Genomic DNA, 24,661 nt, shown 5'->3' with positions numbered 1-24,661 from the left:
ATCAGTCCTAAATGGACATTTTTGTGTCTTGGACCCTGGCAGAGCGCAGTGGCTTTGACGAGAGCTTCATCTGGCAGTGAGGCTGAAGGGGATCTGAAGACGTGCTTACCCAAGCCGAGCTAACTACTATTTTAAGGACTCAGCGTCCAGCAAACAGAATACTCATTTTTTTCAAAGCCTACGTGAGATGCTGATAAAAAAAAAGATCACGATTTAGGCCATAGAACAGGTTCTCACGAGCTCCCCCAAACATGACATCCTAGAAGTCACATTCACTGATTACCATGAATACAATTAGAAATCAATAATGCAAATCACAGCCAAAAAAACACCCATACCTATGAAGACTTGTGAAAACATACTTGAAAAAACATACTTCATCGCTGAAGAGAAAATTCAGATAGAAATCATAAAATATTTAGAACTGAAAGATAGAGAACATAAATAAACGTCTTAAATGCATTTAGCAGAAGAAAGTGAAACTAAATGAACCTAATTTTCACTCAAAAATCTAAAAAAAGAATAGAAATCAACCCCAAGAAATGAGAGTGCAGGGACTGATCATTACAAAAGCAGAAATAAATGAAGCAAAGTACAAAGCAGAGCAAAACAAAGAGTAGACCAACTGAACAAAAGTCTAAAGACTGAATTTCATAAGATTAATAATAATAAGGAGCTGCCCCATTAGCACGCTTGAATAAGGAAAGGAAGAGAAAGCCCACTGTGCTGACGGTCAGAGCACCCATCCCCTCCCTTCCCCGATCTCAGGCAAGTGTGAGAAGGGCTTGCAGGCTGGAGTTTTGAAGTGTCAGAGAATGTGTCTTGATCGCTTGTCAGGAAATGTGGTGTCCAACACCAGGGCAGAAAAGGGCCACAGACATGACAGCTGGGTCTAGGGGCTGCAGAGTGTACCCAAAGGCATGGTGTCTCTGTCCGGCCCACAGCTGGGAGGGCAGGTCAGGGCTGAGCAGCTAAGGAAGCTGCACACTTCACTGAGTCTTCTAACACACCTCCCCGTCATGCCCGGTGGCAACAGGGAAGGCTGTGTCCAAGGAGGGCTTGGGAGCTCAGAAGTGACTTCCCCTCTGTCCTCTGCAGGCACTTGGCCTCATCAGGGTGGTTTTAGGTCCTCTCCATACCTATGCTTTTTCCTGTTCTCTCCCCTGAGTTCTAAGGGCAGCATCCAGTTCTATAGCAAAACCATTTGCCAATCAACACACAAAAAATTGTCTCCCTTCTTACATTAGTATGATGTTCATTTTATAGGAGGGATTAATAATTTTATGGAGCATAATGACCTACAAGCTCCAAAGCCCTAATAAGTCTCTTCATTAATTCAAATAATAATAATAATAATAGTAATAATAATAATAAAACTAACATTTCTTTAGCCCTTATACTCTGCCAAGCACTCCACTATTTTAATCTTGCATCAACCTTGTGAAGGTAGGTGCTATGATTATTCCCATTTTACAGAAGGGCCAACAGAAGCTCAGAATTTAAGTAATTTTCACAAGGTCAAGTGCTGGTAAGTGTGGGGCTGGGGTTGGAACCCAGGTGTCCCCAGCTCCAGATTTTGTGCTTCCTTCCAAGTGCTGAGGCTCACATCGCAAGGCTGCACGTACTGACAGGAGGTCTCTCTCTGTGCTAGGTCTTTTCTTTAAAAAAAAAAAAAGATTTTATTTATTTATTTGACAGAGACAGAGAGAGCACAAGCAGGGGGGAGTGGCAGACAGAGGGAAAGGGAGAAGCAGGCTTCCCGCTGAGCAGGGAGCCCGATGTGGGACTCGATCCCAGGACCCTGGGACCATGACCTGAGCCAAAGGCAGACGCTTAACCGACAGAATCAGGTGCCCTGTGCTAGGTCTTTTCAAATGCTATGCTTCAGTGATTGTTGGTCCTGTTGGTCCTGCTTGTGCCAAAGTACTTACAGGCACGGCTTTTTTTTTTTTAAGATTTATTTTTTTATTTGATGGGGGAGGGGCAGAGGGAGAGAGAGAGAGAGAGAATCTCAAGCAGACTCCCCACAGAGCACCGAGCCTGATGTGGGGCTCAATCTGATGACCCCAAGATCACGACCTAAGCCGAAATCAAGAGTCAGATGCTTAACCCACTGAGTCACCCAGGCACCCTGCACAGGGACAGCTTTTTAATAATAAAATGCTTGGGCTCCATCCCTAGGACCTTGGTAAGGACCCGAGACAGCACAAGGAAGGAAATCTGGCAATATCTAACAAGCTCGTATGAGCATTTCATTCTTTGACCCGCAATCACTTCTAGGAAACTATCCCAAAGACACGTTGATAAAAATGTAAAAAGACATTTGCACAAGGCTATTCACTGCGGCACCACCTGCAATAGCAAAACTCTGCAAAATGCAAATACCCCTCAACAGAAGATTGTCTGAATAAACTATGGTACAGTGGCACAGTGAGATACTAGGCAGCAGTAAAAAGGAATGAGGAATCTATCTATACACACAAGTATGGGGTGATCTCCAGGATACGTGGTGTACAATACACTGTCATTTATCTAAGAAAGGAGTGACGCGCACGTGCACACACACACACACAATTAAAAAACGAACAATGGAAGGATAAACCATCTAATTTTAAAAACTGGCCACTTACGGGGAAGAAGGATAGGCAGGAATATGGTTAAGGGGGTGGGGATAGAGGCAAGATTTCTTTGAATATACCTTGTTTTGTAGATTTGACTTTGAAACCATATATTTTACATAATTATAAAATAAAATTTAAATTTAAAAAGCAACTACTCCCCCCAAAAAAGTAAGATAAAACAAATTAAGGTATATGTGTATTAGTTTTTGGCATAACTACACAGAAAGAACCTATTCCAAGTGATTTTAAAACTCATAAATTTCTGACAGAAGATACCCTAAGAACGATGAAGAGTTGCAAAAAAATACCTCAAGCTTTTTTTTTAGTAATCATATTGGTTAACTGTTGCAGTGAGAATGTTTGAATGCAGTGTAAGGTAAAACAAATTAGCGATTATGGAATGCTCTATCGTTCCTGGTGGTGTTGAAAACTGGCATTCTTGATGCTCTAGAGAAAGGACGTACAAAACCAAGTAAACTAAATTGCACTGAATATGAATTTGGGGTATCCGTAGGAAGTCAGCATGTGTTTTGACTTTAAATATACCATATATATGTATGTTTGTATGTATGTGTACGTGTGTTTATCTCCTAGCTTTGTGTACTGAAAAGACAAGCACACAATGACCAACCCATGAGCAATGAGCACCTTTACTGCCAGGCTGTGGTCTGCAAATACCATTTCCTGCTAAAAGAATCAATATTTCGAAGAAACAGCTCAGTCCAGGTCTGGGACAGAAAACGTGTAAGAAAGACTTAGAAAGAGTTGTCGCAGCAGAAAGCAAAGCAGCAGCTCTCTATCTATGACTACTGGGGTGTGTCTAAGGGACCCAGGAGCCATTCTGAGGCGGCTTCCACTGGCCAAAGAAGGGACACAGTGAGCATCAGTTAGTATAACTCAGTACACCTGAAGCAATATCAAATACGTTTAAATCCATGAAATCATAAAGACACTTAATAAAACCTTGGTTTTTATTACTTTGTTACTGCTGGAGGATGCCAGTGAACCAACCTTTATGTTGAAAATAGGTACAAAAAAGGAAAGAAACAAACATTTAACGTGTCTTTCTTATACAAACTGACCACTGGATAACCAAGGGGAATGTTAATCTCTACAGATACAGAAGTTCTTTTTTTCCCCCAGAAACATGACAACTAAAATATCCCTAATTTTGGGCGCTTGGATGGCTCATTCGCTTAAGCGTCTGCCTTCATTCAGATCAGGTCATGATCCTGGGGTCCTGGGATCAAGCCCCGCATCTGGCTTCCTGCTCAGCGGAGGTCCTGCTTCTCCCTCTCCCTCTGCTGCTCCCCTCTGCTTGTGCACTCGCTCTCTCTCTCTCTCTCTCTGTCAAATAAATAAATAAAATCTTTAAAAAATAAAAAAAAATAAAATAAAATATCCCTATTTTTCTAACCCCTAAAATGGATAAAGGCACAGATCATCACCTGCTGCTAACATCACTAAGTGAAAGACAATTAGAAATTATGTGTCTCCTGATGGAAAAGCACACCATCACCTTACAAAGAATGCTGGACCCAAAGCCAAACACCTGAACCCAATCAAGCCTTTGACACCCATTGATAGGAAATGGACAGGACAGAAGAACATGTCGGAATACACTACAGTGATGTATTAAAACATAATCTATGGGAAACTCTGCAGGACAAATGACTCAGCGTCTTCAACAAATAAATTCCATGGGGGTTAAAGAAGAGATGGAGGGGAAGCTATTGCCAATAGGGGACTGAGAGACCATCACAGTGCGTCCCCTTGTTTGGATCCTCTTTCAAACAAGCCACCATAAGAAAATCATTTACGAGGAAATTGGAAAATTTAAGAGTGACTGGGTATTTGATAATATTAAAGAACAGTGCTATTATTTTTCAGATGTGATAATAATATCAAAATTATGTTTTAAAAGAGTTCTTATCTTCTGGAAACACCTACTAAAATATAGATAAAATGATATAGGGGTTTGCTTCAAATAATACCAGAGAAGGAAAAAGTGAGTAACAGATGAAACAAAACTGGCCATGAATTAATAACTGTTAGTGCTGTGTGATGCTTACATAGGGATTTATTCTATCTTTCTATTCAATTTCACATTTGTTTGAAAAATTTCATGAAATCCTCAGGCTCAGTGTATACACCACCAGCTCTAACCTATCTCCCCTTCCTTCACCTTCCCTGACTCCCACTTGCCACCATCTTTCCCTTCCCCTTTCTCCTACACCCTGGGTTTCTTCTGGACTTCACACACTTCAAAATAACCCATCTACCAGAATAACCCTTAAGGTTTTCCCTTTAACACAATAAAACCCCTGCACTTCCCTTGAAGAGAATCAGTAAGTGAACAGCCTACCAGCCAGTAAATTAGGAGTCTTTATTTCTGTTAATGCAACCTTTCTTTTCTCCTTGTGAATGCAGCTTCTCTAATGGATTCCTGTGTTTGTTTGTAGATCATTCACTGCCTCAGGGAGAAGGAAATCAGACATTTCTAACTCAAGTGCTGTAAGTCACTGCCAACTCCACATCAATCAGAAAGAAAAAAAATATTCTGGAAGTTTTAAGCGGTATACGTGAAAATAAGCACTTGCTTTCTGGCTCAAGTGTCCTGCCTATTACGCAATCTTCCAAGTGAGGATAATTCTTCATATCCAGTCAATGAACATGTGGCCATTTTGCCACTTTGGAAGAGAAATTCATAAAAATATTTAAAAATGAACAGTGTTCTGGGAGTGTCACTTACCAGACACAGCTGCAGCCTCTCGGGGTGGGGCATTCACGGCCGATTTTAATTCAGCATCTTTCTAACAAGCTTAAACGCAGTGGCCTGGTTTCACCGAGAAGTAGCAACCCTGGGCTCCAAGGCAATCGGCTTCCGAGCAGGGCTTTAGGGGCACCCTGGCTGAGACGGCTGATGGACCCCGAGCAAGTGGGGGGGGGGCACAAATGCTGGAGGTGTGCCAGGAGAACCTGGCTTAGGGAACGCAGGTTCTGAGTAACCACACCCTAAACCTGGCTACTCTGGAAGCAAAAGATCTGCATTGTCATTTTCTATTTGACTTTCTGGAAGGAAAAGGAAAAATAATAAGATCTTTTTACTTAAGTGGAATACCGGGCTAAGTATAGCAGTTAAGCTTGCACTATGGGTTCAAATCTGTCATCTGCCACTTTACTAGCTACATAACCATAAGCATATTACTTAACCTCTTGAGTCTCAGTTTCCTTACCTTTAAAAGGGCAATAATTAGTAATGGTCCCTGCCCTCAGTGATTTATTCTGAGGATTATATAACATTACAGAATGTGGAATGCTGCCCAACAGCAGGCACAAAGTAAGCCCTTGGGAAATGTTAGCAGGCGGGTGCCCTCTTTTTAACATAGTGAATGGACGAATCAAACATTGCCACAATTCTATAAAAAAAAAAAAGAAAGAAAAGGAGGGCATTACTACTATCTCAACTCCAACATCTCAACTCTATAGGTCTTTCGTATTGATTTCCTCAGTCACAACCACCCTGCAGTTTCGAGAGGACAGGTGTTATTTTTGCTGTTTTTTTTCTAAGGAGGGCAGTGTTACTGAGAAGTGAAAACTTTCTTTCAAGGTCACGTGGTCAGCTGGTGGCTGAGCTAGGGCAGAAAGGGGATACCTTGACTCCCAGTTCAATGCCCTTTCTTCTAGACCACACCTACTTTTGTATCTTTATAAAAGGTACCAAGGACTTTACTTTTTTTTTCCCCTCTAGGTTGGCTGCTTTTTCCCTCCCCAAGAAGAACAAGACTCTGCCAACCTAGAAAGATTAGGTAACTGTCACCTTTGGGTCCCACAAACATCAAGAGGCCAGGAAATATTTTCCCTGCCTGTAAATCTATCCAGCTAGAAAGCAACTAAATAAATACATAAATAAACACATAATTTAAAAAATGATAAATACGTGTATATTTATGTATGTAAATAAATAAATGCATAGGTAAATACAAGGGAGGCTTAGACTGTACCCCTTAAAAAAAAAGTGTTCTTGCACAGCATTTGACTGAGCAAGGAAAAATCCAAAGAAGGAACCTGGAGTGTAGCCTGCTTTTCCATCCTGGGGATGCACTGGGCGTGTTGGAGATTGTGCGGGAACCCAAGTTGGTTGTGGCTCCACAGGTCAGTATTTCCTCTGCAGCTGAGACCCTTCCACATGTCAGGGGCAGCTTCTTCACAGGTGTGGGGGCCAAGCAGGGACACAGTCACCCGTGTGCATCTTACAGGACTTCCACAGACTCCACCAGAATGGACCATGTGGCTTATCCTGAACAGGCTGGAAGTGAAGAGTTGGACAGGAATGCTCCACTGATCCCGTGGTCAAACCTTGTGGCTCCAAACCCCACTGTAGCCCCTTGGTACTTCTTTTAATGTATCGCCTGTCCATAAAATAAAGCCATAGGTTAGGCGCAGCCCCAATGCTGACAGCCGCAAGCCTCAGAGTGGTTCGTGGAGAGGAGAGGCAGAGCCATGCAGGATGGAGGGGAACCATACGGCGTGGGAGGCTGGGCCACAAAGTACAGACGCAGAACTCTACCTATTTCAGTAGCTTATAGCAGGCTCATCAATATCACAGGACACAGCAGAACCCACCAAACACTTTATATGCTGCCGGGATGATCCTAGGGCTGGGGGAGACCGAAGGGAATGGTTACCTCCTTAAGGAGCCTTTCTGACTCTCTTACCCCCGACCCGAATTCACTTTCTCCTTTGGCCCTCCTTACAACCCAGTGTGCCCCTACTTTTGTGGCATCCATAATGCTTTATTACACCTTTTACCACATCTTCTCTCCTGCCCTAAATGACAAATTCCTGAGGGCAGGAGGTGTGTCTAACTCACACCCAGCTCCCAAGCACAGTTTCAAGCACACATTTGTAGTACATAAAGATTTATTCAACGAGTAGGGGCGCCTGGGTGGCTCAGTAGGTTAAGCATCTGCCTTTGGCTCAGGTCAAGATTCCAGTGTCCTGGGATCAAGCCCTGGGTCGGGTGGGGCTCCCTGCTCAGCAGGGAGCCCAATTATCTCTCTGCCCCTCTCCCTGCTCGTGCTTCCCCCTCTCAAATAAACAAAAATCTTTTTTAAAAAAGTTAAAAAAAAAGATTTATTCAATGAGTAGATGGCCAGTGAGCCCAAGACATCAAGAAAGCCATTGCTATGTCTAAGATACCAGGATTTTAAAAGTGGGAGAAGAGGAAAAGGAATACAAATAGCAAAAAACCTGTTTATATTTTAGAAAGAACTCCATCAAAATGGTTCAAATAGTTAACATGTGGGCACTTAAAGTGAAAAGTTTCAATATTTTGTAAACAGTTATCTCTGAAATAAACTTCCTTCTCTCACCGTATGACCTGATTTCACTCATCCTTCAAGGTCGCTCCCCTCTAGGACGTAATTGCTCCTTCCAGTGCTGGTGAGGCTGTGAAATCGGAACCCTCAGACGCTGCCAGTAGGAAAGTAAAATAGTGTGGTACCTTGGGAAGCTGTAGCAGTTCCTCAAATTTTAGAACACAGAGTAACCGTGTGACCCAGCAATTGCACTCCTCGGTCCATCAGCAGTACCCCTCTTCTGACACGTGCTGCGTGGGAAGGGTGGCAAGTACCGATACTTCCTCTTCCTATGTCAGGGCCACCGTTACTAATTGATAATGGCTTTATTTCTCAGTGAGTCCACAGGCAGCCTCAGAATCCTCCTCAGGAATTACGGAGCTCCAGCTGGCCACCGGCCATCAATCTGCGTTTGCCCGTGAAAGAAAACACAGATGCCCTTCCTCGTGTAGAATGATGCACACATGTGTAGCCTCCACGAGGTGAGAGGCCATTTCTTAGCCATCGCTGAAAACCTGAGAGACCTTAGCAGAGTGCTGGAGACAGATTACGCACTGAGGAAGTAGCAGATGAATGCGTGACCACATCTGAATCCCCTGATGACACAGGAGAAATGAGATGACCTGAATTGGCCATGTCTTCATTTCAAGCTTTCCCATTCCTTCTCCTTCACTATTGACAACACAGATAACTTAAATCAACATGGAATATGCAGTCATATCCATAAACTGTCTATACAATTACTTACTTAATATTTTGTCTAAAAAGACTTACCATTTTTCACTTAATACATTTTAGAAGGAAGCTCATATTACAGTCACTAACAGAGAACCAGTATCACTTGCCATAAAAAAGGGAAACTATAAAAACAATGAAAACAATGGGTATTATCTGAAAATCATCTCACATCACCACTGATATGCTCAGGAGAGGTGGTTTACCTGGTGAGAGTGGGATGAAGAACTAGTTAGAATCCTGACTGCCACTCTGCTGGCTGTGTGACCTTGGGAAGTTGGCATCATGTTTCTGAGCCTCATCTTCCTCGTCTCTGATATGAGGAATAATAATAGTTCCTACGTCAGGGGCGCCTGGGTGGCTCAGTTGGTTAAGCGACCACCTTCGGCTCAGGTCATGATCCCCTCTCCCCGCTCATGCTGTTTCTCTCTCTCTCTCTCTCTCAAATACATAAATAAAATCTTTTAAAAAAAAGTAGTTCCTACGTCATAGGGTTTGAAAACTAAATGAGTTAATCCATGTAAACAGCTTGCTAGATAATGCTCAAAAAAATTTCCCCAACAAAACCAAATCCAGCAATGTATAAAAAGGATTATACATCATGACAAAGTGAGATTTATCCCAGGAATGTATGACTGTTTCAACAATAACATCCAAAAATCAATTAATGCAATAAACCATATCATAGAATAAAGGACAAATCCCACAGGGTCATCTCAGTATATGCAGAAAGAACAATGGACAAAATCTCACACTCCTTCATGACAAAAACACTCGACAAACTAGGAACAGAAGGGAACTTCCTCAACCTGATAATGGACAGCTAAAACAAAACAAAACAAAATCCACAGCCAATATCAGACTTAATGGTAAAAGACTGAATGCTTTCCTAAAATTAGGAAGAAGACAAGGATGTCTGCTCTCTCCATTTCTATTCAACATTGTATTGGAGGTTCTAGCCAGGGTAATCAGGCAAGAAAATGAAATAAATGGTATCCATGTTAGAAAGGAAGGAGTAAAACTATCTCTATGTGCAGATGCTTAATCTTCTATGTAGAAAATCCTTATGAAACCCACTAAAAACTATTAGAATGAACAAATATATTTAGCAAGGCTGCAGGATATATCAACATACAAATATCAATTGTATCTCTATACACTAGCAATGCACGATCAAAAACTGAAATCAGGAAAATAATTCTATTTACAACAGCATCACAAATAATACAATATTTAGGAATAAATTTGGCAAAAAAAGAGCATAAAATGTATACTCTGAAAACTATAAAACATTGTCAAAAAAATTAAAGAAGACACAAATAAATGGAAAGACATCCCATTTTCATAGATTGGAAGACTTAATATTGTTAAGATGGCAGCACTCCCTGAGTTTATACAGATCCAATGTGATCCCCATCAAAATTCCAGCTGGTGTCTGTGAGGAAATTGACAAGCTAATCCTAAAATTCACACGGAAATTCAGAACAATCCCAAAAAAGAACAAAATTGGAGGACACCCACTTCCCAATTTTAAAACTTACTACAAAGCTACAGTAATCAAAAGAGTGTGAGGGGGCGCCTGTGTTGCTCAGTCGTTGAGTGTCTGCCTTCAGCTCAGGTCATGATCTCAGGGTCCTGGGGTCAAGCCCCGTATCAGGCTCCCTGCTCGGCGGGAAGTCTGCTTCTCCCTCTCCCACTCCCCCTGCTTGTGTTCCCTCTCTCGCTCACTCTCTCTCTGTCAAATAAATAAATAAAATCTTAAAAAAAAAAAGTGTGGTATTGGTATAAAGATATAAAACAGAATTGAAAATAAAAAATAAACCCTCATATTTATGGTCAATTGATTTTTGACAAGGGCACCAAGACAATTCAGTGGGGAAAGGATACTCTTTTCAACAAATGGTGCTGGGACAACTGGATATCCACATGTGAAAGAATGAAAGTGGACTTCTACCCCACACCACACAACAAATTAACTCAAAATGGATCAAAGACCTAAATGTAAAAGCCAAAACAATAAAACTCTTAGAAGAAAACACAGGAGTAAATCTTTGTGACTCCGGAACATGTAATGACATGAAAAGTACAAGCAATGAAATAAAAAAAGATAAGCATCTATTCGATTTTATTAGCTGTCTATTAATAGACAGCATCACAATTAAATTTAAAACTTTGGTATCTCAGAAAACAGCATCAAGAAAGTGAAAAGACAATCCACAGGATGGAAGAGACTATCTGGAAGTCATCTTCTATTTATATAGAATATATAAAGAATTCTTAAAATCCAATAACAGAAAGGCAACCCAATCTTTAAAATGGGCAAACCATAGGAACAGACCTTGCTCCAAAGAAGATAGACAAATGGACAAATAAGCACATAAAAATTATTAATTATATCATTAGCCATTAGGGAAATGCAAATCAAAATCACAGTGAGTTATCTATCACTTCACATCCATTAGAACAGCTATAATCAAAAAGACAGATAATAACAAATGTTGGTGAGGATGTGAAATTGGAACCCCCAAACTCTGCTGGAAGGAAGGTAAAAATAGTGCAGCAACTTTGGGAAACATTTTGGCAGTCCCTCCAAGTTTTAAACATAGGGTTACCATCCGATGAAGCAATCCCACTCCTGGGTATAATCCCAAGAGAACTGAAAATATACGTCCACACAAAAACTTGTACATGAATGTTCACAGCACCATTGTTTGTAATAGCCAGAAAGTAGAAACGACTCAAATGTCCATCAGCTGATGAATGGGTAAATAAAACATGGTATATCCACGCTATGGAATATTATTCAGCCATATAAAAGAATGAGGTATAGACACATGCCACAACATGGATGGACTTTGAAAATCTGCTAAGTGAAAGAAGCATAATATGCTTTTTAAAGGAAATGTCCAGGGTGGGCAAATCAAGAGAGACATTAAGTCATTCGTGGTTGCCTAAGCTTGGGGCAGAGACTTTGGGAAATAGGTGGTGCTGCTAAAGGGCATGAAGGTTCTTCTTTTGGGGGTGACGAAAATGTTATAAACTCGATCACGATGACGGTTGCACAATTCTGTGAATATACTAAAAATTACTGAAGTGTATGTTTGAAATGGGTGAACTGCAGAGTGTGTGAATAAAAAAAGTCATTACAAAAAATGTTCCTATGTGCATGAGTACTTGGGGATGCTTTGGGTATATATACACAAGCAGGAGTGGTACAAAGAGAGAGGGAGCTGGAGTAGGAGCTTAGTGAGTTTGGGAATCATGCTGCTGCCCCAGACAAGCAGAGACTATGTTGAATAAAAATCACCCGAGGAAATGGGAGAGAACCAGAGTGTGACAGAGACATCCCCAGGACCCCATGGAGCAGGCCCTAGACTGCAGGACGAGCTGGACCACCATGCGGCAGGGCCCAAACCAGCACCCCCAGCCCCCCTCCCAGGCTTTGTTGCACTGCCATCTGTTGAGTTGGGGTGGGGGGAGCTGCCCCACCCTGGAGGGGGTACTTCTCAGACAGCAACAGCCTCTGAGGTGGGGGGATGGGCTTTGAGGTTTAGAATGAGAATAAGACCGGTTTGTAGTCCTCCTCCCTAGCTCTCTTTCTGCTTGGAGGACGGGGAGGCTGAGAGACAAGATGGACCAGTGCAAGGTCACTTGGCTAGTTAGGGGCGGAGCTGGGGTTAACACTGTAACTTCCCCGGAAGATAGGAGGATCTGACACAGTAACAGATAAGACAGAGCTGTAAAAAAAAAAAAAAAAAAAAAAAAAAAAGAGTAACATTAAATAGGAAGGGAGAAAATTCTAATTCTGCAATAAAACAAAAAAGCCATGTAGGAAAGGAGATAAATCAAAGGACATTACCTAGCTCTCTTGTGATCATCATTTACACGTCTTAATAATGTAGATGCTTTAAACATGATTTAGGTTAAAACAGAGCTCTCGCTATATTGGGAGATGGGGACAGGGGAGGGAGGCGGATGGTATAAGAAAGCGAAGCGTTCATCTGTCACAGCAGGAAGTAAACAGACAATGCATAGAACAGATAAATCAAGAAACGGCAGCGTAAGCATATCCTTGAGAGATCTGGAGGCAAGGGCCGGGAGAACCAGTGAGTTAGAAGTGACAGCCTCTCTGGGGAGGTGGGCACTGGATGGTTGTTTTCATTATGTGTCTTTCAATACTATTTGATCTTTTGAAGGCATGCATTGCTTTGATGGGAATTTTTAAATTTACTTTAAAAGACAATAACCCAAGGCCTCCTTCCTAGCATCTCTGATGACATCTGTCCAGTCCCCAGCACTGTCTTTGGGCAGTCTGTGCGACCTAACTCCCTCACTGCGGGTCTTCTGGGACAGAGGCCCCAACCCCAGCAGCTTCTCTCCACACAAGGGACGTGAGGTCAGAGCAGAGAAGTCCACGTCTTGGGCCTCTGGAGGAGGCCTACCCTCCTGGTTGTTTACAGCAAAGAAAAAGACCCTGGCAGGGTTAGAGACCTTGCCACCACTGCTCCTTTACTCAGCTGCTTCCTGTGTTGTCAGGGTTGAGGGGGCCTTTCCGTTGATAACCCAACAGGGCCGATCCCATCCTCTTGCGGGGGGAGGGGGAGGTCATGCCACCGAGGGCAGCTTGCCAGCTTGCCGATCTGCTCCCGATGGGGCCTGTGACAAGCCAGCACGGGAGGGGCACCAACGTGACCTCTGTCTGGGGAAAGGAGCTGCGTCTCAGAAGCACCTGCTCAAGCTCAAGAAGGGAAGCCAGCCACCCTGCCTCTGCTGTGGAAACAGAGAGCGAGACGGCAGGTTCAGCCGCCAGAGCAGAGTGTGCAGGCCTGTTTCATGAGGTTGCAACTCGACTGTGGCTTGCTCTGAAGACTGGAATCCCATCTTCACTCACTCTAAAAAGGCCATGTCCCTGTCTGTAAAATAGGGAGGTTGGCCAGGCAGTGGTTCCCAACCGTGATGTCAAAACGTCCGTTGTGAAGGTTCTTGTGCGCAACTTTTACCAGTAACAGTTTAAGTAGTGAGGTTTGCAAACAGGTACTTTTATTATGTGTTTGGGAGGGTTCCAAGCGCCCCCACGCTATCACTGCTTGCGTGTATATCTCTTTCCCTGAGCAGGAGAAAATGGGGGTAGGGTGGGGAGGGGGCTGGCTGTGGGTGTGGTGTGTTGAGCCTGTCAATATTGTCCATCATATTACTAAAAAAGTAAGGAGAGCAAACCCAAAAACAACCAGCTAAGAATCACTGGACTTGAGCCTCTTGCAGGGCCCTTCCAACTCAAAAAAAAAAAAAAAAAAAATGACATTGACAGCAGATGGACCCTCCAGGCAAAGGGCTTCCTTCAAGACCACGGTTCTCCAACACGGACACCCACAATGGCCAGGATGTATGAGGTGCCATTAACCTGCCCATGGACATTCTTGCCTTTGCTCCAACTCCCTCCACTCTCCAGTAGACTGTCCTCTCCCCTTCTCGAATCCTATGCTTGACCACTGTCAAGTCCCAATTCAAGATAGGCCTCCACCATGAAGGTCTGACCAGCCAAACTCGACCAAACCTTCATTTCTCTGGATTCTGAAAGTGTTCAGTCTAAGAGTCCACAATTTCCTACTGCATTATAAGTTGCTTTATGTTTCACTAATTCTTTGGATCACCAAAAACAGGAATAGTCATCTTTTTTTTTTGAGTTTGACCCATAGCCCTAGTAAAGATCAGGGCATGTGCTACGTATTATTTACTTAATAAGCACTACATGAACAACTTGTTGAATGCATTAGCGAGTGGCCCAAATTCATGTCTTCTGGTAAAAAAAAAAAAATGTTTTTTAATTTAAAACATTATGGCCCTCCAAGGCCTCACATCTAAGTCAGCCTTATTGCTATAAGACTCTGAGGGGACTTCCTTAGAACATTCTGTCATACCGATTAACCCTTAAGACGCAGGTCCTTATTTCTCTTTCCCACGTGAAGGTGTAACATACTTGAAGGTTGATGGCCGACCCCTAGTCCTGAATTCTTTTCTCACCATTCATACCTTGCCAAAATCAGTCTCAAGGAATCACAATTTAAAACCACAAATTGACTATCTTTCTCAGGTATCCCTTCACTTAACCCTGAGTTACTGAGTATCTTCTATGACGGTCAGCCCTGCAGATTCTCTGGTCTCAGTAACGTTAGACAATCCTCTCATTCATCCCCCAGCTGATTTCTTATTCCACCCAGAGGCAGCTGTTCCAAACCCCCGGAAGTCTCCTGAACTTTCCTAACCAGTCCACCACCTTTCCTTTCTGCAGAGGACATCATCTCCTCCCTTATTTAGAAGACAGAGACCATACAACATGGACATACTAAACATCCCTCTATCCCACGAAGAGATTAAAGTCTGAGAACCATGGCTCTAAGATGACCTAACGATGATGCAAACACACAATCAAAAGGCCTATTGATGAAGTCATCACTGGGTCCTTCTTGGGTATCTCTCCAGAAGGTCATGTTTACTTTCTTCTCTCCTTGTACTATCTCTGAGTTGCTGTGAGTCTATCAAAATGCCACTCAGCCAGAAGGGTCCCTGCAAGACATTCTGCCTGAACCCAAGCTCTGCCTTCTCAAAACAATCTCTTTCAAGGATGCGTACCCAGTTGGTTTCTTCTTCCGTTGCCAGGGCCCAAGAAGTATGGCTTGAATGGTCATCCTTTGAGGCATACCACACAGAGCCCTTGGCATAACGGCCATGGCTAGGAAGCCAATATCCAAACTCTGCATCCTGGGAGGCGTCCCACACCCACTGACTGAAATCTGAAGTGTCTTTGTACAGACAAGGCCATCCAGGGCCTTGACAGACTCTGTGAATCACAAAGTGCCTTTCAGTTTCCCCTTGGCTTCAATGTTACAGAGAGGCTACAGATTTGTCTTCCTAAATTGACACACAATATATAATTAATAAATTGTTCCTTTAGGAATAAAGGGCAGGCATCCAAAAGAGCCACACATTCAGAAACCTCTTTCTCTTCTCTGTTTCCATGGTCTTTTCTTCTAAGACTGGGATTTATAGACATTATCTCATCTGCAGGCTCCTGCGGCGACAGGTAGGTAACAAGCTGGGCAAGCTGCTTTCCCTTGGCCAATTTTTAAAGTCAGAGAGGTAGTGGAGGATTTAAAGGCACACAGCAAGTCAAGGATAAATCCTGTGTCCGAAGGCCACGGGCTCTGCTCTGTCTGCCTGGGAAGTGAAGCGTGCCCTTAACATTTTTGGCTGATTGCAAAATGCTAAATGCACACAGAAAGAAAGTTCCTTCCTGACCTCTGTCTGTGTGTTGAAATGTGAGAACTACCTCTGGGCTTCTGCTCAGTGTATTCCCTCCCCTTCTTTCTGCCTACTCAAGTTATATCCACCTTCAGTGAGCTACTCAAGAGCACTTCCTATCTGAAGGCCTTACTGATACCACGTCTTATCACTCTTTGGTCTACCTTTTGCAGGGAAACCTGCAGGGGCTAGGTTTCTTGGTCACAAAGCCAACTCCCCTGGGAAAAGCCAAATCCAGGAAGGCTCTGGAGGTAGAGGGATTGGGAAGAGCTATGGGTTGACTACACACATGAGCCATATTCTTAAGGATTATGTAATTAATACATTAAGACAATAAATACATAAATATAACAGCACTTTGGGGCGCCTGGGTGGCTCGGCCGTTAAGTGTCTGCCTTCGGCTCAGGTCATGATCCCAGGGTCCTGGGATCGAGCCCCGCATCGGGCTCCCCGCTCCACGGGAAGCCTGCTTCTCCCTCTCTCACTCCCCCTGCTTGTGTTCCCTGTCTCTCTGTGACTCTCTCTGTCAAATAAATAAGTAAGATCTTTAAAAAAAAATAGCACTTCACTATGTGCTAGACACTCAACACGTTCATGCATCCCTCACTTATAAAGAGCACCCAGTGAAGGACCAGCTCCTTCCCTACCCTTGCTGGCCTCCCAGTCACTGTCCAGCATGCTCCACTACCAAAACAGGGTCTATCCTCTAGACCCTAGACATGGGTTTGCTCCTCAGAACGACGAGACCAAAGGCCTGTTACAAAGGCTCCAATGAGGTGACTGATCTCTGGTTTCGTCAACTACAAGTGAATAATTAATACTTGCTGATAAAGAAATAGACTCATTGTTATGGTGGCCACATGGAGGCTACAAAAGGCCATTTTGTGAAGCTCTTGGTAGAACCCTGGGGCCAACAGCAGCCAAAAGAAACCTCTTTGAGTGATAGTGTAGGCTGATCCTCAAATGTGGGGACCAGAGCCCTGTACTGTTTTCTAGGAGTGCTGTTTCCAATGCTAATTAGCTTGTTGCCTATTCATCACCTCATTCAGCTTGCTGGTCAGTGACAGCAGTGGAGGCCCACTGAACTCCCAAGAGGCCACAATTTATCAGAAGGGACATGGAGTGTTCTCCTGGGGCTCTTTTCCATATTTTAAATTCATGTCTTCCTTTTCTGGGCCAGCCTCTGACTTGATTTGAGAAAAACCCTCCAACCCTACTGGATCATATATCCCATTCTTGGCCTAATGCCTAAAGCAAGTTTTTCCTTTTCCACTTTCAGCAGGGACGGAACAAGGCAGGCTTGGGTGCCTCCAGAACTGGTCAGAACTGGCCAGGAAATATAATAAAGAAGCTTAGTGAGCAGAGAGCTAATGCCCCCAGCCAGAGGCTCAGTGTGCAGAACTAGGCAGAAGCACCGGCTTTGTAAGCAACAACACACTCTTCTTGTGGCCTAGTAACTGCCCAGGCAGATGGCAGCCAGTGCCAGTGAGTGACTCTCTATAGGAAAGTTTCACCCTCCCCGCAAGCGGATACTGGGTGCTCCACACATAGCTTCCAGTGACAGTAACCCCTGGATGGTTACACATACACACGCTCCTACAGTATTTCTGCCCCGGCAGCAAACAGAGCTGCCAGCTGCCAGATACTGTCATTTCAGTGAGCTGTTCCCCAAAATTGCTACCCAGTTCCCCGTTCCCGCTTGCAGCCCACTGCCTGAAATTCCACCATTAGAGATATCAAATATGTTGACTTAAAGCTTTGTTTTCCATTCAAATGCCTCCCGGCCTGTTTCCTTTCCAGTTAAATGACTTCTAAAGGACCTGCTCTGCACTGAATGGCAAACTCTTTTGCATTTAGCTCTTAAAAGATAAACGTGTTCATTGGCTCCTTTCTTGAAAATAATTTTTGACACAGGAGAATGGGGGAAGCACAGAACATGGAGGTGGAGGTGGGACGCCTCAGGGAGAGCCACAGAGAAGGTCTTACGGTGCTGAAAACTGCCTTCATGGCCTTTGCAATCTTGTTCAGGGATATGGACCCAGAATTTTGCTCCCCAACATCTGTAATCTCTGGGGTTACCAGCATTGCTTACAACAGGGCCTGTGCCCAAGATTAAGTAAGGTAAGACACACTGCCCTAAGGGGGACACAGGTAGAAGGTAGAAAAGATGAGTATGAGAACGAGCACTCCCCTAATTTGTCCCTCATGCCTGCAGGACCACCCCAGTCTCCTCACCCATGCCAGGTAGGCACAGGCACCTGGGAGCTAGCAGGAAAAGATCCTTGACACCTTCTTGTCCTAGCTGGAAGGGGAGCAGATGGCCCATCAGCCCTAGGTGAGTGTTTCTGCTGAGCTGGAGATACTAGGCAAGCAGAGGTCAAAGTCAGATTCCCTGAGCTGGGAGGGCCAGGGCAGTGCCAGTGTCCTTTCCTGCCAGGTTCTCCTCTGTACAGAGAACCATACTCCTGTCCGACCATGCTTCCTGCCCCCACCCCCACCCCCAAACAGAGAGCACCCCCTTCTCTTCCTTCTCACCCATCCATCGAAGGGGAGGGCTGTCCTGAAAAGCAGAAGCTACAACAGACAGGTAGGCAATCTTTCCGGTTCTCCAGAGCTCAAGAAAATCCAACCTTTTCCCCGGGAGTCAGCCCACTCATCCCCTTCCCCCTGTCCTCCTCCGCCCACAGCCAGCCAGGAGGGAGAGTGATGCTAGTGTAGGCCAGAAGGCTTCAAAGCGGGTCAGACTTGCCTCCTCCCTCATTAAAACCCCCACCCCCAAACACTGGCGCTTCGGCCCTCGCCCCACCCATCTCACGTTCACCGCAGGGCGCTGTGTGCCCCAGGCGTCTGCCAGGCGGGCCCACGCGGCTCTCGCTGGCCCTGGAGGAGGTGATGGTGGCCGCGGCGGCAGAGGCGGCGGCCGGCGCTCTGCAATACCTGGGCTCGGGGATGTCGCCGCCGCTGGGCTCGCGGCCGCTGCAGGTGTCTCCGGTGCTCGGGATTAGCGCCGGTTCCTCTCCGGCCCGCGGCTCCGGCCCAGGCCGCGCACCTGCTGCTGCCGCTGCCGCTGCCGCCGCCGCGCCCGAGCTGCGTCGAGTGTCCGCGCCTCCTCGCAGGGGGTCCGCGCCGCCGGGCCCGGAGTGGGCCGAAGGGGGAAGGGGACCGCGCAGGGCCTGGACCCCAGCCTCCAGGGGCTTCGCACCCCCCCCCAGGCCGCGCTAGCCGGGGCGCCGCGCCGAGCGCCCCCCTCGGGCTGGGAGAAGGGGCGCCGGCCCCTTGCGCATCCTCACGGCCGCATGGACGTCCCCCGCAGCATCCCGGTCCCCATGCCGGCCCCGAGGCCTGCGAGCGCCGCTTACCTGGGTCTGCGGCAGGTCCTGGGGAGCAGCCCAAGGCTATGGCTGGGCCCCGCGCCGGGGCGCAGGATGCTCTGCCAGGCTCCGCTCCGCTCCGCTCCGCCGGCCGCAGCGGTCGGCCCCGCCCTCGGCCCCGCCCCCCGCCCGTCGCGGCTCCTCCCCCGCGCGCGGTGCCCGCCCCTCTGCCGTCGCGGCTGTCACACAAAGAGCAGGAAATGGCTGCGGCGAGGGGCTCTCGGTGCTCCCCTCTACGCGGCCGGCGCATCCCCGACCTGCACCCCGGCTGCTGCCCCAGGACAGCCAGCCGCGCTGCCCGGGGCTGCTGCCCCCAGGTCTCGCATGCCTGGAGCCACCCCTGCAGCAGTGGGAAGGCGGAAGCTTTGGGCTCGGTTCGGCTCTCATCGATCTCACGTTTTTTCCAAGTGCTCATTTAGCTACCTAATATTTATTGAGCAGCTATTTTGTTCCGAGCCCCGTGCCATAAGCTGAGTATGCACTGGTGTACTGCCCTTTGGGAGCTTATTATCTACCAGGAGAGACAGGGCGTAAATTAACCTAGTAATGTGCAGTTACAGCTGGAAGAAGTTCTGTGAAAGAAAGAAACAGGGCGAAGTGATGGAAAATAAAGCTGAGGTTTGGAGAGAGGGGACTCCCACCAATTGAGCCTGGTCCCCAGTGCTGCGCCTCTGCTCAGGAATACCTTCTCAGTTCCTTGGAGCCAAATCCCTGAAGCTACCATCTCTTAAGCAGGGACCTGCCTCAACTTCATTCAGGAAGAATTACCTAATGGACAAAAAGGAACATACATGGTGACAGGAGGAACCTGAAAGGACAGGCACCTTTCTCTTCAAGGCTTATCTACCATTCAGGGCTGGCCAAAGAAAGGGTTCTCACTGAGCTGCAGCCTGGTGGGCCCTCATATCCAACCTTGAGACCCCCCCTACTCAAGTCACTTTGACAGTTTCTTCCTAAGAAGCCACCATATCTATAATGTGAGGAATAATAATTGCCCTTCCTACCTCACAGGGTAGACACTGGAAAGCATTTGAGACATTTTAAAGTGCGTACAGATCTAAAAGATAAAATCCTGTTACCAGGGAAGCTTTCTGAAAGGTTTGCCTAGGGCTCACAAATTTATAATCACTTAGCTATTACTGTTAGGGGCTATTTATAGAGGGGCCATATTACCCGAGTCTCTGGCAAAGGACTTGTGGAATCTTTGCCCTCACTGATCTCACACCATTTCACAAACACTGAGAATTCATGATCCTTTCTGGTTTGATGTTACATCACTCATTCTAATTTAAATTGCTATTTCAGAAAGGATGACTTATATATATGTACACACACATTTTGTCTCTGTGAGAAAGCTGTGGAGGTGTTTGTGGAGGATGACTTTAGAAACTGAACTGAGTTTCTTTCTTCCTTCCTTCCTTCCCTTTCTTTTTTAATTTCTTCATTTTCCACTGTGAGCCTTAGGATTTTGAGTGTCAATGATTACAAATATGTAACAAGAGAGGTTGGATTTTCATTCTAAAGGGCAAACTATGTTGGATGTTGTAGAATTCTGGAAGACCTATTTCTCCCTGTTGTTCCTTCCCTGTCTTTTCACCTTTCAAGATCAAGTTGCTTAAAAGAAACAAAAGAATATTACATATATATTTGGTTAGGTCTTAGGCAAAAATAATTCCCTGACCCCTGATTTCCATTTGCTTATAAGGGGAAGCAATGTGGTTTATTCAAACCACTGTGTTGGAAATCCAGAGGCTTACCTTTTGGTCCCAGTTTTGCAACTGAGTGACCCTAGACAAGTCATTTCACCTGCTATACAATGAAGTAAGTTGGGTACATTCTAAAATCCTTCTGCATGTAGAAAATCACATGAGTTAAAACAAAAGACATGCCTCTGCCATGCTTAAAGCACTTCACTAGCTCCCCATTGTTTTCACTATGGAGTCCAAACTCCTTAACTAATGGCCCACAAGGGTCTTCATGATCTAGCATCTACCTCTCCATTCTCTTCTTCTGTAAGCAAGCTCTCTATGCTTTTAGCTAAAAGCAATCTTTTAGTTTCCCAAATTTGCTGTGTTCTCTCTTGCATTGGCCTTTGCCTAAGCTGGGCTTTTTGCTTAGAATGATCTATCCTCCTTTCCCTCCCGCTTCTGCACTTGCCCTCAGTTTGCTGCATAACTTCTATTCATCCCTCTGGGGTCCACTTATCTGTCAGTTCCTTCAAGCTCCCTCCATGTCTGGGTCAGGCTAGGGTTAGTCATCTGTGCTCTCAGAGTCCCCTCGGCTTCTTCTATCATCCCCCTTGTTGTGCCGTGTTGTGGCTCCTGACATACTTGCCTGTGTACATCATTCGAGCATAAAATCAAAGAGAGAAGGGATGTGTCTTCCTTGCTTCTCTTCACCTTCTCAGAGACCAGAACTTAACAGGAGTTCAGTAAGTATGAGTTGAATGAATAATCAAAAGTGAAATCTGAGCTTACATGTTTCCAGTGAAATGTGCAGCCATCCGTCTATGGCCTTCAGATATGCTTCGTGTCCATCCCCCGGCTGCACCATCAGCAATGAGGGGATCGAAGCTATCGGGAGAAAATTGCTTTGCCACTTGCTAAGCTGCGGCCCACACACTGTGGTTCCATGTGTGGCAACATTGCCTTGTTTTTAGAAAAGTCTCAGATCACTTAGGACATCTAGGTCTCCATTTAAAATTCACAGATCCTGCTTCATAGAAACCAATAGTGGAGTGTCTGAAATGGGTATAAGAATTGGTTCTGGAGAGAGAAAACATAAATACTAATATTAACAATAATGGCTAAAATATTTTACAATCAATAATAATTTTTTTTAAAGTAGGCTCCACGCCTAGCGTGGAGCCCCACATGGGGCTTGAACTCACAGCCCTGAGATCAAGACCTGAGCTGAAATCAAGAGTCAGGCACTTAACTGACTGAGCCTCCCAGGTGCCCCTAGAATCACTAATAAATTTTTTAAAAGATTTTATTTATTTATTTATTTGAGAGAGAGAGTGAGAGCGAGCATGGGAGCCCAAGCATGGGGAGGGGCAGAAGGAGAGAGAAAATCCCAAGCAGACTGAGCGAGGGAGGAGCTGAACTGGGGGCTCCATCTCACAACCCCGAGATCACGACCTGAGCCGAAATCAAGAGTTGGAGGCTCAACCAACTGAGCCATCCAGGTGCCCCTCAATGATAAATTTTTAAAAAGAAAGAAGGGAAAGGGTGTGAGATGGAGAGAAAGTGTAAATAATACACAAGAAGTTTCTAAATGCAATGGGCTTGCTACATACAGTAGGCTCACACACTTGGTGCATGTAGTTTGCAGGAAAAGAGAAACTTGATGGTCAGTTATGCAATTTATGTTGTCCATTAGATAAAACCTGAGCACTTGCTCAAAATTGCCTCATTTTACAGATGAAAGAACCGGGGCCCAGAAAGGGGAAGGATTGCTCAAGGCTGGCTGGACCCGGACCCAGCTCTTTCCATAGGAAACTGGGTTGCTTATTTCCTTCTTTGAATCTGGGATAATTTGTTAAAGCACATGTTTTAAACTAACATTTATTAAATGTTTATTTGGGGCCAGCCTCTATGCTAAGTACTATACATGGATCGGCTCATTTCATCCTCGTGAAATCCTAAGAAGTAGCCCTGTTATTTTGTAAATGAAATAATGATAACTGGTGTGCTGCTGAAAGATTGCAGCTCCATCCTGGGCCATTTGGAAATCCATGTCCCCCCTTCATGCTGTCTTTCTCTCACTTTGCTCATTTCTCACAACTTCTACGGACCTGGTCTCCCTTGAAGGTCAGATCTTTTACACATAACTTCACAGCAAAGAACATTTCATCTTTATTTAAACAAATTCTATACACAATAACTTTAGATAAGAACTGTTAAGGAGGGTAGAGCATATTCTGAACAGGATTTGGAACGCAGCAATGCAGCTGAGGCACAATGGGCCCTGAGCTACCCTACTGGCAGAGGCTAGCATAGGTCGCCCCATAGTCAGCCCCACAGAATGGTTGGGGAGCGTGGAATTTGGGGACAGACAGGTCTGGCTTCAAGCCCCCATTCTGTCACTCACTAATTATGGGACCATGAAGTGTTTCCCTAATTTACTGAGCCCTGTTCTCATCTGTAAAATTGAAATGATCATAATCGTACCTATCCCTTGGGTTCTTAGAAGATTAAATGAAATAATAAACATAACACGCTAAGCAGAGTCATCATAAGTGCTCAAAAACGGAAGCTTTTATTGTCATTATTATTATTAACATAGTTGGAATTTTGGTGTGATCCCTAGGAAGGATGCAGGACCTGGGAGGAGATCTGAGTTCTAACGTCACCTTTGTTAAGTAGCTCTACAACTTCACGCATGCGCTCTATCACTTCCCTTTTCTGTCTGGTGAGACCCATGTGCTCCCGCTGTCATCCCAAAGGTGCTGAGAGACCAAACATCATCTTAGATGGGAAAGTGCTTTGAGATATACAAAAAAGAAAAACAAATGAATGTTTCTATAGTTTACTCACCTTATAGGCACTTGTACTCAAAATCAGTCTGAGAAAATGGAAAGGGACCAGAAACTCCTTCATAGCTATAGATGGGTGTAGATGGGTGTGGGTAGAACTGAACCTGGATGGTGAGGAATCACAGTCCCCTCAGCTTCTTCAACTGAGTGTCCTGTGACCATGCTAGCTAGCACCTGTTGCCTTTGTCCTCAAGGTTCCCAGTCCTAGTTGAAAAATAATGCAAGGGAAGAAAGTGGAATAAGATGTATTTTTTTGTTGTTGTTTCATTCTGATTTCTCTGCATGAAATATCCTTCTAGATCTGTTCTTTGCTGTGAAGTTATGTGTAAAAGATCTGACCTTCAAGGGAGACCAGGTCCGTAGAAGTTGTGAGAAATGAGCAAAGTGAGAGAAAGACAGCATGAAGGGGGGACATGCAATAGGAGCTCCTTGGGAGCTCCTATTTACCCTTCAGGACAGCTCAAACATCACTTCCTCTGTGAAGCCCTCCTTGATCCCTTGGGTATTTTCACTCTCTATGCGCTCATATATTGCAACCACTGCTCCATCCCGTAACCCTTTGCAATCACAGGTGATTCTCATTATTTGGTATTTATGTTTTATGAAGTTGCCATGGACACTGAATGAGTGAATACTGAACCATTGCTCCTAGGGGAAGTATAGGCTTAGGTTCCTGTGAGCCACTGGTCACAACATTTTCATCAACTGATCTATATATAACCTTGTTTTACCCACATT

General features: G+C 45.0%; 1 protein-coding gene across 2 annotated transcripts in view; it reads right to left on the bottom strand.

The window, feature by feature from the left end:
• CYFIP2 (cytoplasmic FMR1 interacting protein 2) overlaps positions 1 to 19,507 on the bottom strand; it is a 124,861-nt gene extending 105,354 nt beyond the window's left edge. Inside the window, exon 1 of one of the 2 annotated variants that reach the window (XM_036096233.2) lies at positions 19,375 to 19,507. The gene's annotated coding sequence lies outside the window, so the exon portion shown is untranslated. Of the gene's footprint in view, positions 1 to 18,952; positions 19,072 to 19,374 lie in introns of those variants that run through there. The other variant, XM_078066791.1, reaches the window with a different exon arrangement.
• Between the last annotated feature and the right edge of the window lie 5,154 nt (positions 19,508 to 24,661).

The sequence above is a fragment of the Halichoerus grypus genome, chromosome 2 (assembly GCF_964656455.1).
Source record: "Halichoerus grypus chromosome 2, mHalGry1.hap1.1, whole genome shotgun sequence".
Classification (NCBI taxonomy): domain Eukaryota; kingdom Metazoa; phylum Chordata; class Mammalia; order Carnivora; family Phocidae; genus Halichoerus; species Halichoerus grypus.
The sequence above is the reverse complement of the archived record's forward strand: the minus strand, read 5'-3'. Positions and strand labels throughout refer to the sequence as shown.